The sequence below is a fragment of the Python bivittatus genome, unplaced genomic scaffold, assembly GCF_059951505.1.
Source record: "Python bivittatus isolate LINGU-HERP-01145 unplaced genomic scaffold, Pbiv_v1 ctg000590_np1212, whole genome shotgun sequence".
NCBI classification, from domain to species: domain Eukaryota; kingdom Metazoa; phylum Chordata; class Lepidosauria; order Squamata; family Pythonidae; genus Python; species Python bivittatus.
The window spans coordinates 27961608-27975137 of NW_028277086.1; the positions used below are offsets into that span (position 1 = coordinate 27961608).

The 13530-nt window shown below is 33.5% G+C and overlaps 1 long non-coding RNA gene across 1 annotated transcript; it reads right to left on the bottom strand.

Moving 5' to 3' along the window:
* Nucleotides 1–342: 342 nt before the first annotated feature.
* On the bottom strand, nucleotides 343–10466 carry LOC148214769 (uncharacterized). Its single transcript, XR_015797610.1, has 3 exons — nucleotides 10436–10466; nucleotides 9694–9742; nucleotides 343–412 (listed from the first exon to the last, which is right to left on the bottom strand). It is a non-coding gene; the product is annotated as an uncharacterized LOC148214769 (long non-coding RNA).
* Between the last annotated feature and the right edge of the window lie 3064 nt (nucleotides 10467–13530).

Genomic DNA, 13530 nt, shown 5'->3' on the forward strand with positions numbered 1-13530 from the left:
GGCTATGTAAAAAAAAGAAAAAAAAAGAAAAAGAAACTTTCAGGTATCATTAACAAATATTTTCATCTGGAATGTATAAGTATTGGTTATATGAACTGACAGATTAATATGATGGTTTCTACATAGAACGTACAGTATATTTAAAGACTCTCTGACCTAACTTCCATCTTTCTTAAGACAAGCACAATACATTTATAGATGTCAGACTTCAGATTTAGTTGGTTGTAAGGTAATTAAACCATAATACAATGGCTGATGATGCAATGAAGCCTTGTTACATATGAACCAAGAATTATATCCCACTTTCCTCAGTTTTAATATGGTTCTTGGGACTCACTGTTTAGTTTATAAGTTGTGCCAGCTATTGGAAAAAATCATACTGAGGTTGGTTGGAGAATCAGTGCAGATGAACCTGTGAAACAAAATCATTAAAAGAGGCTTTTAATGATTCAGGCACCATAACTGAATCTGTGATTTATTATTTCATAATTTCTTATATCATCTTTTTGAATATTTTGCTATATTTATTTAATAAAATAGAACTAGAGAAAAAAAGAAAAAGAGAAAAAGAGAAAAAAATGAAATAACATAAATTGTATATATAAGGAATTCTCATATGTATCTAAAATATATGTATGAAAGTTTATGTAACAGTTTTCAATAAATGATGACTGTATTTCATAGTAATCATCCATATACTGTATAAACTTCATGTATAGGCAACTTGTTCATAAGTCACAAGTAACATCAGGTCTTTGGTCCACTAGGTAATTAAGGTCATAAATTTGTCTTTCCAATGTTGAAGTACTAATCTCTTGGCAATGAACAAGGCATAAAGAATCCATTTCCATTGTCCATCAATTTCCATGTAGTAAGTATGTAGTTCAAAAGAATGTGTATATCATCTTATTTTAGAAATAACAATCAGTAATATTTACTGAACATAATCTAACAACTGAGATAGGTCTGCTCAATCCTTTGAAATTAATGGGTATAATGTGCTCCATTGCACTGAGGCCACTATGTTCCATGCCATTTGCAATGATTTTTACTATTAACATAATTAACAGTATTAAAGTTAATTCCAATATAATAACTGTGTGATCAGATTTTCATCTGTTCCAAGCTTTTTATGGACATTTTTTAAAAAATGCACAATTGGTTGGATCCTGTACTTCTGATGATTACTATGAAATATAGTCATCATTTATTGAAACTGTTACATAAACTTTCATACATATATTTTAGATACATATGAGAATCAAAAGGCTCTTTCCATCTCCAAACTAAGTTGGATACAATAGAAATTCCAAATTTTAGAGAAAAATCATTTTTTGCTGATTTCCTACTTTCCTGTGGTTCCCAATGCTATCTTTGTTCCAAAAAAGCCAAACTCCATCAAGCAGATTATAGGAAGAATAGGAGGTTGAAGGGGATGTAAGAAGAGGCAACAATCACCCTTTTGCCCATAGCAACATCCAACTTGCACAATTTTGGTCTGTACCACTTTGGATCCAGTTCATGACTTAGACCAAGGCATATAAGAAGAAAGTAACCACTGGTGCTGATCCACAAATGCTTCAAAAATAGTTTGCTCCAGCACATAGTCTTCTACTGGGTCAATATTAGGATTGGGAAAAGACGTTGAAGGGGTATCTTATGAAGCATGTTGGTGCAAGCACCTTCCTTGAAGTCTTGAGATAGCCATGTCTTTCAGAAGAGTCAGCATGGCTGTTTTGAGGGCTTTCACAGATGGACTCCATACATCTGTACATGCCCTGCTCTTCTGCTTCTCTGACAGTATCAACACAAGCAACAACCATGCAGACACATGCAGACAAAAACAACGTGGGAAAGCCCACAAAACAGCTACACTTAACCTTTGCAACTCATGGCTGCATGTTTCATATTTTGAAGAAGGGTGATAAAAATCATCTTTAGATTTAGTTTTATTCTTCTTCATTAACATTTTACTTTTATTGGTACGAAGACTCTTCCACTAGCATCCAGTCCTTAATGTTGCTGTCCATAAAATTACAAATAGAAAAGTCATCTTACATAGATTTGGGTTATTCTGTTCTATAGAACATTTGGAGTAAACTTTATTTTCATAGGAATCTATTGTCAGTCTTTGTGTTCTGCAATAGAAAAGTGGTATATATGAAAAAAACGAAACAAATACAAATATCTCAAAAATACAAAAAAATATTGGTTTGCGAAACTGCTTTGAGTAATGACTACGGAACAAAAGCAGTGTACCAGTCAATCCAATAAATAAATAATTTTCCATTATCCAATAAACAGTAAAAATATTCAATTATTCAGCATGCGGAAAAGCCACTTAGAGCATATATTCTTATGTGCACTAGAACATAATGCACAGAGTCATGGAGAATTCTTATTTTTCTTCTAATTCAGAAAAAGAAGAGGTGTTGCATGCTTCATTTCATCACTGAGGAATGGCCTAACAAAAGAGTCTGTTCCCCAAGGAGCATGATTATTTTGAGACTTCTGATATCTTGGAGCAACAACTCATCTATCATCCTAAAACAACCAGTCGGTAGCATTTTTGCTTAAAATAACTCACTTTATTAGGCACCAGCCTCTGCTCAAAAATATGGCTTTATGCCCTACAGATATTTAGTCATTCGACTGCAACTGATTGGGCTTATAAATTGGAGTTTTAAATATGTTATGATTTTATTTGAAGATCATAAGCAGTAGGGAATGAATTTAATTGAATTGTGAATTGATGGGGGTTTTCTGGTGTCTGAGATTTAATAAAAACAGTTTAAAGTACCTAAACAAGACAGATTTGTCATTGTTCTCTGGGGTGGCAATAGCAGATTTAGTTTTGATTTGAAATGGGTCATGCTGTGAGTAGAGCAAAATTAGCCACAACAGATTCTGAATGACTGTGAAAAACAGAATTATAAATTATATATACACACACAAAAATTACCAGTTACTATTACCTATTATAACTAATTGTAGGACTGCAGCAGTTCAGGAAATGCATTTAGTTACATAATAAAATTATTATTATTATTATTATTATTATTATTATTATTATTATTAATAATAATAATAATAATAATAATAATAATACATTTAGCATGCAAAGTTCTATAAGCAATTTTTCTTCAGGATTCTGAAAGGAAAATGGTTAAACCTTCTTTCCACAATTCTGCTGCTACTCATATGTGAAGCTGCCATTCACATTCTTAAAAGTGTTATGCTGTCTAAAGCTATTAGGAGTTGTAAATCAAAATATCTGTTTCCTAACCATCAGAGGCACCCACCAGGGGGTCAAAAAAGTCATGACTCTTATCTTGACTCTTTTGACTCCCTCTGAATGCCCCTGCTTACCACTGAGTTTAGCCTTCAACAGGGATTTAAAATGGACCTTGCTCATTCCTAGAAGGATTTAGGTCTAAACCTTAGATATGAGACTTATGAATTGAATTGTATTGTCTCATTGTGGTAAGAGACAATGCTAATGTATTACTGGAAGAAAGTACAAAGTGTATATGATTCTCCACTTCCTGAAGTACAGAAAATACTTTTCACAGCCTCATTCTTTCAGCTGCGATCTCATTATACTGTGCAATCTAAAATCTATTTTAACAAAGCTAAAATATTTCATCTCTGTGATAATTAGAGCTATGAAGGAATTTCTGAACCATAAAGAAAACTATAAAGTTGTGTTGACTTATTTATATGACACATATTCAGTGGATGAATATACTTACTGAGCATAAAAACCAAGCAGTGCTATTTGCAAGCCTTCTTATATCACAAAACAACTAGCATTAGTAAATACCTGATTTGTTAGAAAAAGTTTCTGATTTTGTTAGACAGTCTGAATGAACCTTGTTCTCAAAATTAATGACCTCTCTGTAGTCACGGGTGGAATGTTTGTGGCTACTAATCCTATTTTTATGCTGGTTCATTTAATTTTTTATTGTACCTATTAACATTTCAATAAAATATTTATTCCACTTTAAAATGCCATCAACAGTCATAAGAGGTTATAAAATGAAGCTGTAGAGTATTCCTACATTAATACCAAATAAATATTTTCTTCAGATCGATAGGTTACTAATTTGGGATAGTAAACCATCAAGGTTTTCCTTAGTCAAAATTGAGATTAACATTTGAAGAGGGTGGTCTTAATCTATCTGATCTGCAAAAATATCATTGGGCTTATTTTTATCAGCCACCAGAATGTGGAATGAAAATATAGTGGAATATTATCCTTTATAGGCTATGTTGGAAAATTTTATCTATTTCCCTTGTGATCATGGCAAGTTCTTTGACTAACATATAGTACAAATGGTGTTTTATTTCCAGGAGTGTGTGCAGTGAGAAATCTTTGGGCCATATTGGGGTGTAGATTGGGATTTGATAATGACACTCATGAATATTTAACTGTTTGGAATAATTCTACTTTGAAAATAGGTGGCAAAATGTTCTACTGGGCAGAAGCCATGATTATGACTTCAATTATTATGTAATGACTGCTTTAAGAATTTCTGCTGACTTCAAATTGAATTTGGCTTCCCCAGCAGTGGTATCTTCAACTTGAGCATGTTTTAATGGACCAATATGGGCCAGCAGCTTTGGCTGCTTCAAAGACACCTGAGATTTTCTTTTATTGGAAGGAATCCATGATAGAAGTAAAACCCGTAACATATTATTATCAAATGCTCAGCAATATTTTTAAAGTGGACACTTCTGGGAGGGTCCAAATATAGACTAAAGAACTAGAATCTTTGATAATGCCCTATCAATGGCTTCATGTCTTTATATTTCAACAGATTTGAAATTAAAATTGATTCATCAAAAAATTGTATTCAGGGTATATTGAACTCCCTAAAGAATGTACTCAAAATGATGGACAACAGCTTTTCTTTGTTAGAGGTATAAAAACTTTGGGGGTTCATTGACCCATATGATATGGTCATCTGATCATATCGTATCTTTTTGGAATGGTATTTTAATGTATATAAATAGATTTATAGGAGAATCTTTAAATGTTAAAGATGTCGCTGTGAAATTGAATTATATACCAAAGCTTTGGAATGTGATTATTTATCAGGAATTGTGGTTGTATCAAGCTGGGGGAGAGGGAAGGGGAGTTAAAAGAATTATATTGAGAAATTGGAAAAGTTATATATTATTTCAGATGTTAAGGAATGGCTTTTGGCAATGTGTGACCTATCTGTTTTGGAAAAGGCAGTATTTTCTGCTAATCAAAGGATGAAGCAATCTGTACTACTTTGGCAGAGACTTTGTGTTATCTTACAATAATGTTTTGTATTGATTATATTATAGTAGGCTGTGGTACTTATTAATGACTATTGATTAGTTTAATGTATGGTAGATTTTTTCTTTCTTTTTTAGTTTGTTTGGAGTTTTTTATCCTTTTCTCTTATTTTTTTAAAGTTAAAGGAAAAAAGTTAAGGATTGCTTAATTATGGGGTGTGTTTTTTTGTATATTTAGGTATTTTGTCAATATTTTGTATTGTAAAAAAAAAATAATAATAACATGAAGTTTTAGGGTAAGAGGGTACAGAATGGAAGACTTGCTATAAACTTAAGGGTTTCGTAACCAGCTCTTCACTGACCTGGCTTTCAAAATTCATGGTGAATTTTGTGCTTGTTTATATTGCCTGAATGGGGCTTATTTTGCCTCTTAAGGAGTCCCATTTATTGCTGGAATAAGAATCAAGAACCCCAACACCACCTTCTTAAAACAGAATATATACAACACACACCCAAATTAAAAACATGAGGAAGAGAAATAGATACCTCTTTTCCTGTGTAAGAAAAAAATAGGAAATTGGAGAAAAGCTTTCAGTATAGAATTCGTAATTATTCTTTTGGCTTCTGTTATAAATAATCCTCAGGATAAATGTTCATACATTTTCACTTAGTTATTTTTAAAGAAGAATCCAGATACTACCAACAATATAAGAAGGGTTGTTAAAACTGATGGAAATGGCAGAAAATGATAAGTTGACTTGCTTATTAAAGGAAAACTCAAATAACTATTACCTTAAAGAATGGAAACCATTGATGGACTATTTGCAAAATGCAGGTGGGGTGAAGCTTATATGGGGATTTGGAGATTAGATTATAAATGTAATGGGATATGTTTTGACAAAGAATTACTCCTACTTAATGTATTAAAAACTAGCACTTATGATAGTCTTACTAATCCTAAGACCAGAGATAGATTGGAAGTTATCTATTTTTCATATCTTTTTTCTTTTTCTTTTACTTTATCTCACTTTTTCTTTTCCTTTTCTCTATAATTTGTATTTTCAATTTTCTTTTTCATTTCTAACTTTAAAATTTCAATAAAATATTATTAAAAAAAAAAAGAAGAATCAATCCAGAGTTTTCACACCAGGCACCAATGACCAGGCTCAAATTATCATAGTTTGGAATTATTATGCAAAGACTCAGCTCTCTTGAGATGTCCCTAAGGTGGAAATAAAGAGAACAGGATGACCATGAGCAAGATGGATGGACTTGAGGTGAAGGGCCAGGTTAGGGATGGATCATCTTGGAGAAGATCTGTCTTTGTGGTCACTAAAAGTCAGCACCAACTTGATGCACATGATCTATCAAACAATCATTGCAAAATAGGAAATTAGAAGTTTGCTCCACAAATCATATGAAGTTTAAGCTCAGTATAGTAACTGCCTGTGCTTTGTTCCATGGTTTCTTTTTATTACATCTAATAGATATCTATGGGAGTGAATACCATCTTAATTAGTGGACCATCAAATGGAATGGATGCTACTGATCTGCCACATCCCTACTACACATTGCTCTTCTGAATCATCGCTCTTATTCCTTAAATGCCATTTAACAATTTCACGACTTTCATGACCTAAAACCACCGAAGGAGAACTAAAGCATAATAATTGTCCCAAGAATGAAATATGCAAATGACAAGTTACTTACTGAACCAATTGATTAGGAAATTGCAATCAGTATTCTCATTATCTACTTGAAATAATTAACCCAGCATGATATAATTCATCTGTTGATTAAAGGTATTTGCTTAATACATTCGAAATGTGTAACAAGATTACAGGGTTCTGTCAGCTTTTCTATTGTACAATATGTTCTTATGAGATTGTGCCACAGCCAAGCTTTTAATCACTCCTTTTCTAAATTAGTATTGGGTTTTTTTACTTACATTTAGGAAAAAATACAAAATTTAGGCAATATACACTTGAAAAACACAATTAAATGGAACAATCTTTAAACTTAAAAAAAAAAAAAAACAGAAACCAAAAAAAAAGGGGGAACAATAAAAAAAAAACCAAATGAACAAAGAAAAAAAAGAAAGAAAAACCTATCTTACATATTAAACTTATCAGCAGTCACTGGTTACTAATAGAACCATGTGGCACTGTAGTATTCAAATTAGTATTAGGAATCAAATATTGTATAACATGTACTATGGACAGAAGTGTACGTCAAAATGAATGAAGAAACCTCTCTCCTAAACAGGGACATTTCATGGGAAATTGTCTGAGAACCCTGTCTGTGCTAATCTGAGCACTACAACCAAAGAAATGTGGAAGAGATTATTATACCCAAGTGGGGTCTTGAAACAAAGTATTGTAGTATGGAATGCTTATCTTTCCCTCCCTCCCTCCCTCCCTCCCTCCCTCCCTCCCTCCCTCCCTCCCTCCCTCCCTCCCTTCCTTCCTTCCTTCCTTCCTTCCTTCCTTCCTTCCTTCCTTCCTTCCTTCCTTCCTCTCATTTACTTTAATTTTTTTTCCCTGTTTGTGTATATTCTTCCACAGTAATCACCATTACTTGCCCAGTGAGTATGCTTAACCATAATTGAGCTAAGATTTTGGATGGGGTAGATACACATGTGTTAAATCCAAGCTACATTCATTTCAGCAATGCTTGTGTTATCTACAGAATGCTGAGAGTTGAGGCCCACCTACCAGGAGGAACGCAAGCTGGAAATGCTGATCAATCATTTTATTGCCCTTGAATATTGTTGCAGATGCTTCATTTCATTACTGTTTCTAATACATACAGAGCTAAAATATAAAGCTAACATTATAGTTTGGATTCAATGACAGTTTGGCAGCTCTGCATTTTTTTCTATCAGGTTGCAAATTCCTGAATAACTTGATTTCATTTACTTTCTGTGAGGAATATTATAATGACCTAAATAGTTTATGAAACTCTTTTGCAATTATATATAGCTATCTACTTTTTCCTTATTAAACTGTTAATGTTTTTATGAGACAAACTGCTTATTCTGTATAAATATATCACACTGCAATGATAAAACTACATTAATTTGCAGTAATTAGATGATGATATTGATTATATTGAGATTCGCATGACTAAAGCTTTTGTTAAAAAAAAGTATTAGAGACATTATTTTTTTATTTTATAAATAGTTTTACTTTTTTAAAAGCTTGCAGCAGTCAAAAGACAAAGTGTTTTGCTTGGCACACAACCTAATTTTTTTTTGTTCAACAACTGACTTTTTGAAACACTGAAGTAGCAAAATATGTGATAACTAGACATCAGTCTTCTTATTCCTGTCTTAGTAAGAGATGAAGTGGTGAATGTGAGTTGATGGCACTCTGTATCCCACTGGACTGGGCTAAGAAAGAGCTAGAAATTATCCTCCATCTCAGCTGGTTTTATTTGATCTTACTATACTAAATAAACCAAACTGCAGATTTATATGTAGTTTATTTCTTTATTTTATTCCATTTGGATGCCACATAACTCCAACTGATTCTATATGTAGTTTATCTCCTGTAGTTTATCTCCTTATTTTTTTCCACAATTGGATTATCATCAAGCATTATTGTTCACTTTCACACTGGATTTGTTAAATTTTATAATGATGTAGCAGAATAAAAATTGAGCCTCTGCTTGCCACATCTAATGTTAAGGTGCAAAGGAACCCTACATTTATTATTCTACTAAAGTGTCAAAAATGGGTTCATGTCAGATTGATACCAGACTGATCCTTAAATTCTGGAGATGAATAACTTTCTGGTTTAGTTGACATATGTAGGAGAATATTTTCCTTATTTCTGTAGTGAAATGTGATACTTCTTATATGCATTTTACATTATAATGTATTTCTGTGCCAACTTTTGGACTGAAAGTTCCCCCAAATGCTTACAAAAGTTAACACAAATGCAGAATTAAACAACATCCCACAAAATACAAAATTAAAGCAGCAATATCTGAACCGCATTAAAAAAAAAACATAGAAACCTCTTTATCTATGCTTTAGACGTGGAAATGGCTATAATATTATTAAATAAAAATAATTATAATAAAAACAGAAGTATAGATAATCCAAAGTTTTTATAAGGCAAGAAACAGCAACATTTCAGTAGCTAAAATTTGCAGTGAATCATATCAGAGGGGGGGGAGAAATGGGATTTGAGGATATTTTTCTCCTTTGTGGGGTTTTGGGTAGTATTTGTAGCTTTTATGGGTTCATAAAACCTACTGGAGGCCTAAGATAAACTTTGGCAGTTTGACATTGAAAGGACTTTGGGATCAACAGAAGGCAGGCTTGGAGGCTGCACATAGGCTCTGTGTAAGTAGGAACTGTCCAGTGTTGTTACAAAGTTATCTTAATAGAGGAAATGTTAATATGATAGAAAAACTTACCCTTGATAGCAGTTTCTCCTGTAGCAAATAGACTGGTTTTTCTGCCTATCTGAATAAAATAGAGGGGGACCTACTAATTAAGTGGTTCACATTTATGTTAGGAATACTAGAAGGTTATTGCAGCTGGATAGTGGGTAACAGTTTTGATTAATGTTCAGAATCTCTCCTCCACACCCCACTTGACTTGTATATTTGTATTTCACTGTTTAATAACGTCATTATCTAATTGTTCCCACACTAGTTTCCAGCCCTCCACCTCTATCAGAGATTCATAAGAGTAACCATTAAGAGAGTTTGGACAAATATCCCTTCGAGCAATATTTTCAATCTGAACAGGGAAATTGCAAACATTAGCCTTAATTGTTGTCAGGGAAAGAAAGAAAGAAAGAAAGAAAGAAAGAAAGAAAGAAAGAAAGAAAGAAAGAAAGAAAGAAAGAAAGAAAGAAAGAAAGAAAGAAAGAAAGGAAGGAAGGAAGGAAGGAAGGAAGGAAGGAAGGAAGGAAGGAAGGAAGGAAGGAAGGAAGGAAGGAAAGGGGAGGGAGGGAGGGAGGGAGGGAGGGAGGGAGGGAGGGAGGGAAGGCAACTTCCATAAAGTACTCTAGAGACCAGAAAAGTTAAGTGTTGGGTTATATTGCTAAGATTAATTTATAATACTAGGCAGCCTTTTAGTGTTGCCATACAATAAGCACAGTATTTTCTGTTTTATGATTTATTCTATACTACTTTAAAATGCATTACCTACTCGATTTATAAACTGTTTCATGAAAGAAAAAAGTTCAGGCATGGCCTTAAAGCTGCTGCTGCTGCTCTTCCTCCTCCTCTTCCTCCTCCTCTTCCTCCTGCATTTCTTTTCTTGTAAAATTGGAAGATTTCATGGGTTATTGAAGATCAAGACTGGCTTTGCTGGTGCCAGAAAAGATAAAACAAATAAAATAAATTTAAAAGCTTGTTTATTTATGGACACTTTTTAATTATACAAAATTTAATTTTTAGCTACTTTTCATAAATGCTCCTGAATTTGCACAGGCAGTATATTTACTTTTGTTTTTTTTTTTTTGATGCATCAGTCTTAAAAGACAGATTTCCCATACTTTTAGCAGGATAAGCACAGAAAGATAGCCAACTATACATATTTTTGAGTGATAGGATGGAGGTTAAAATGGGAGAAAAGTTCTTTTCTAAATTTCAGTGATGTGATTAAGAAAATTTCACTTTATTGATTGGTTGTATATCTTGCAAGTTGCTACATTATGCCCGCATGTGCTACATGTGCTATATTTACTTATGCGCTGTAAGTACATAAAATCTTTCATTATTAACAGATTAACTAGTTTGCAAAGCACACTTATGTAGAATAATTCCCCTAAACACAGTAAATGTTACTACTGAATAGATACAGTATGTGACTGCTCTGTAAATCTATTTTGGAATGAAGCTGAATTGTAATAGGTGAAAAATAGTTAAGGGTTAGCATACGTGCTAAGATTATCACAAGCAGTCAAGAAGAACCATAAATTAGCATGCAGATCCCATGTTATGCATGCAGGAAATCTCAGGTTCAAGACTGTTCAGTTGAAAGAAAAGGATGAAGTAGTAGTTGATGTGTTAAAGACTTTTGGCTTCAGGAACAAGAAAGTTGTTGCTTGGTGGAGTCAAAATATGGACTAGATGAACAAGTTTATTTGATTGAAGGATAGCGTCCAGTGTTCCAGTGGAAAGAGCTGGAATCCTTAGGGAGAAAACAGTTGGGAAAATATTGTATAATAACAAGTGGACAGACTAGATCTTTAGTCTGGTCACTGGTCCATCTTGGCTGAGGGTTATCTATTCCAGGGCTTGACAACTGGTAGAACTCCAGATATTCTTAAACTACTGCACTAGCCATTCTCTAGAGATCCTGGGAATTGTTCTGCAACATCGGTAATCTACCTCTTATAGACCTCTAGAGTCTATTCATGACTAGCAGTAACTAGAATTTCAGACAGAAGTTTTTTTCCAGCTCTGCCTGGAAATGCTGGTCATTGAAGCTGGGGTTTTCAGCTGGCAAAGCATGTGCTTTTACAGTTCTTTTACAAGTTCACTTACAAACAAATGTTATTTTAAATGTTACAAGAATTATAGACAAATAAAAAGTATATATGCACACCATAAATCTTTCCTCCCATTTTAGAACTAACAGTAACTTCGGAAATGGATTATATTAAATACAACATGTTAATCCACCCATATTATCAAAGTTTGAGTAGATAAATTTGTTACAAATACAATTGTTTATGCATTTTTCTTAAATTGTTTTTTCAGTTATAAGCAATGAACTAAACCTGTCTGTACGTTGTTTCAGATGAATAATCTTCAGTGCCTTTACAGTAAATTGAACTTCTTAGCTGTATTTGCTTTGCCAAATGGAGCATTTCTTTTCTGAATGCATCACTGCCTTTACTATTTATATCCATACATGTGCATTATTAAAAGAAAAAGAAAAGTAGAGACCCGCTACATGGGACCTTTGTGTATGTACAGATGAATAGATTTTGCCTTGAAGAATTAATGAATAGTTAAGACATAAATCATAGAAGAAAATGTTTTAATACTAATAAGAAAGTAGCAGCAGACCTGAAAGATGGATGGGCTGTTGAAGTACCAAAAAAAAAAAAAAACTTTAAGGAAAAAAGAAAAGCAAATAGAAGTGAAAGACCCAAACTGCTCAGTGTTGGTAAGGAAAGAGGCAGTCAGTGCTCTCTGATTGTTTCTAAGGAGTGAGAAATCTGGGACATAAAACTAAACAGTTAATTCAATTCAGGTTAGAGGAACTTTTGTTACAATCCTAAACACATTTATACAAACCTCAATCCTTGATTAATCAAAATGAATGTGTATGAGTCCAGAATTACACTGTGCACTGTTATTTCCCAGCACAGCAACAGCATTTGCATATATATATATATATATATATATATATATATGTGTGTGTGTGTGTGTGTGTGTGTGTGTGTGTGTGTGTAGAATTTGGCACTTACAAAATCCTTAACAGGAGAAATATTTTCAATACAAAGTACTCATTTTAGTGAGAGTAGCAAACTGTCTTCTCTTTATTCCAGATACATTAAGGATATTATAACAATAAACATCTCTGTGTGCTAGGCATTTTTGTAGCGATGTCATGGCCTGTTTTCTTTGAAAGCTGAAAAATATAATAGAAGAACTGTGATTGTATATTCTCTATTTGGAATTGCACTAATATTCATAGAAGCAAAACACTATAACATTTTAATGCTACTAGTATTATTTGTTGTTGGAGAAGACACCTGAGAATACCGTGGACAGCCAAGAAAACAAACCAATAGATCATTGAACAAATCAACCCAGAGGCACAAATTATCCTGCTTGGATACATTATGTGAAGACCAGGCTCTCTGGAGAAGGCTCTAATGCTGGGAAAGGTGGAAAGGAAGAGAAGAAGATGACCAGCAGCAAGGTGGATAGACTCAGTTATAGTGGTGATAGGGGCATCGTTGGAAGAGCTGAAGGACCAAGTTAGGGACAGATCATCATGAAGAAAATCTATCTATGTGCTCACTAAGAGTCAACAACAACTTGATGGCATGAAATCATAATCAGTATTATTCTATATTTTTATATATATATTTTTATCTGCACTCAGTCGTTACCGACCCTGCAGTGACTGCTTTTTAGACGAATCCTTTTTGCAGTTTTCAAGGCAAGGTGTTTCGGAAGTGGTTTGCCAGTGCCTCCTTCCTAGAGCAGAGCCCAGCTGGTGAGCACAGGAGGCGGGGTTTCCATTGCTTTGCACCCTTTTTCGGGCAAGCGCGGTTGCAC